This window comes from Alosa pseudoharengus, unplaced genomic scaffold, assembly GCF_046254945.1.
Source record: "Alosa pseudoharengus isolate Yale_2024_CS ecotype anadromous, Long Island Sound unplaced genomic scaffold, YU_APseudo_1.1 YU_APseudo_1.1_scf_8, whole genome shotgun sequence".
NCBI classification, from domain to species: Eukaryota; Metazoa; Chordata; class Actinopteri; order Clupeiformes; family Clupeidae; genus Alosa; species Alosa pseudoharengus.
The window spans coordinates 3,928,311-3,930,933 of record NW_027468870.1 but is presented as its reverse complement, the minus strand read 5'-3'; the positions used below and the strand labels follow the sequence as shown (position 1 = coordinate 3,930,933).

Below are 2,623 nucleotides of genomic sequence, written 5' to 3'. Positions count from 1 at the left end.
GAAAAAGAGAGAGAGAGAGAGGGAGGAGAGAGAGAGAGAGGGGGAGAGGGGGGGAGAGAGAGAAAAAGAGAGATTGAGAGAGGGAACAGAGCACCATGATGAATCAGCACCGCTCAGGAGGATCCCATTCCACAATATGGATTACACACACACACACACATACACACACACACACACACACACACACACACACACACACACACACACATTCACACACACACACACACACACACAACTTGACCTTCATATTTGTTAGATTTGTTTGTATATAAAGTCTCTTCTACTGGCTAAAGATTGTGTTAAATATTTTTTTTGGGGGGGGGGGGGGGGGAACAAAAAAACTACTCTACCCTGAACATGCATGTAGCACCCTCTAGAACAGTGATTCTCAACTGTGTGCCGAGGCAAACTGAGCATGCTGTAGGATTTTGAGGAACTCAACATATTTTACAGGCTCATGAAATAAATTATAAATTAGAGCAGTATGTTCAAATGCATCAATGACATAGCTTCTTAATTAAAAATGGTTTACGGTATAGTCAGACTTACAACTTCTTAAATTCTCTAATCTATATTTAACTTAAATTGTTTTGCTTGTACTTTACTTGTATTTGCACATTTGGTTACATAACGTAATATTCAGATATTTTGCACAGCAGGTCTGCCTAGTATTAAAGCACACCTCTTTAAATAAAATTGCCTGTTTCGACACTGTGCTGCATGGTATACTTTAAGTGTGTAGCCATGGCGACATCTAGTGGCAGTACTGTATAATGGACGAAAACTTATACAAAAACATGTTCAAATTGAATGCTTCAAATACACCACACAAGTCTCTGCTTCTGTTTAAACCACCCACAAACACGCATTCAGCCACCCCCGCGCGCCGGCTTCGCTCTCTCTTTTCGCTCTCCCTGATTCCCGCTCAAATTCTGCTGCTGTGACTCACGGCCCGCACTGCGTGACTCAGGTGTGTGAATCACATTACCGCACACAATGAGTCAGCGCGCGGCCCCTTCTTCCCCCCCCCCCCGCTTTGTGTCTTCACAAACAACATCCATAAGACAACGCCAACGCCACCTACTTTGTCATCCAGACGACCCGCAACCTTTGTCCTTGTTCTGCCCGTGGCACCGTGACAGCGTGGGCGTGCGTGGCAGCAGCTGGGTATCGGGCCCGGAGGACGACCGGTGGGCTCCTCGTGGGGCATAAACGAGGCCAGCGTCTGCCATGAAGAGTCGGGCTGGGTCCAGAGAGAGGACTGCAGAAGCCAGCGGAGGTCTTGGCTGGATGTGATGACATCCAGAGTGGGACTTGACATGGTTGGCCCCGTAACCTTCTGAAGCCAGAGAAGAGGAACCAAAACACACAGCAAAGAGGAAAGTGCGAGAGTTAAAAACAAAGACAAATTAATGTTCTTCTACTTCTCCTTTTGTATTATGAAACATTTAACAAAGTGTATGTATGGCATAGCCTCTCTTCCATTTAATCCTATGAGCTATCGGTGTACAATTGTCGTGCGTAAAACAACGTTTTAATTCTTCTCTCACTGGATGGTATTGTTGTTCCTTTGTCAGTTGGCCTACTCGTGTGCTGAAATGTATTTTAATTTACGATGATGGGACTTTCCTACCTGTTGCACCTGTTGCGTCTGCGCAGTTTCACACGGGGTTTGTCCCGAAGAAGTTTGCAGGAGTCCAGCACAGGTCTGATTTGGGCCGGAGATTAACATGCTCTCTCCACTCCCGTGAGGATTTGGAAAATTCCCACTATAGGTCCGGGGAATTTCGGAGTTATTTAAAGGCCTAAATCATCTGTCTGTGCAGGGTCGTCATTTAGATCGCTTTAAATAAACTACTTTCCGAAATCAACAATCACAACAAGATTTCAGGCATTACGCAATCAGGTTAGACAAACGCTCACGCATTGTTGATGGCACGAATTATATTACCTCAGTCCAGGCATGTTGTAGGCGGCTGCTCACAAAGTCATCACTTTGAAGATGTGCATCACGATAGCTCACGTGTGAAGAGGCAAGTCTCGGCTATTCCACAGGTTATAATATTATTATTTTAAAAGGTAAACGCCCTCGCTACCACCCGGGCGAGTGTAGCCTCGCATCCCACAGTAATCCAGCATGCGTTTGAGCGCCCTGCGTGCGGCTATACCCTGAAATAGTCAGTCTCCGCCCACTCCATAATGGGACACAATCAACAGCCAGGGCCGTTAGGCGTTGTACAGCGCCAGATGAAATGTCCCTCGCTGCGGTTTCACTTTGACTCACTCAAATGAAGTAATCGGATCCACACGGGATGTTTGCGTTACTTAATGGCATGGTCAAAATGACTGCTGGAGATTACTTAGAGTCAATTCATGTGCTTTCAGCCATATGATGTAGCTTATAGATAGATAGATAGATACTTTATTGATTCCCAAGGGGAAATTCATTCAATTGAAATGTTTACACTTAATTTCCACCTGCAAAATCCTCAAAACAACAAACATGTCATTCAGAAGATCTGACTTATCCCTAATGAGGTATTTTCGTGTCACAGGACTTAAGTTTCATAGTAGTAATTCTCCCCCACACACAGCCTGATTACATCCAAACTCCTGAAAGGAA

The 2,623-nt window shown here is 45.0% G+C and overlaps 1 long non-coding RNA gene across 1 annotated transcript; it reads right to left on the bottom strand.

Moving 5' to 3' along the window:
- Positions 1–1,088: 1,088 nt before the first annotated feature.
- Positions 1,089–2,120, bottom strand: LOC143112787 (uncharacterized). Its single transcript, XR_012984794.1, has 3 exons — positions 1,952–2,120; positions 1,634–1,769; positions 1,089–1,339 (listed from the first exon to the last, which is right to left on the bottom strand). It is a non-coding gene; the product is annotated as an uncharacterized LOC143112787 (long non-coding RNA).
- Positions 2,121–2,623: the final 503 nt, after the last annotated feature.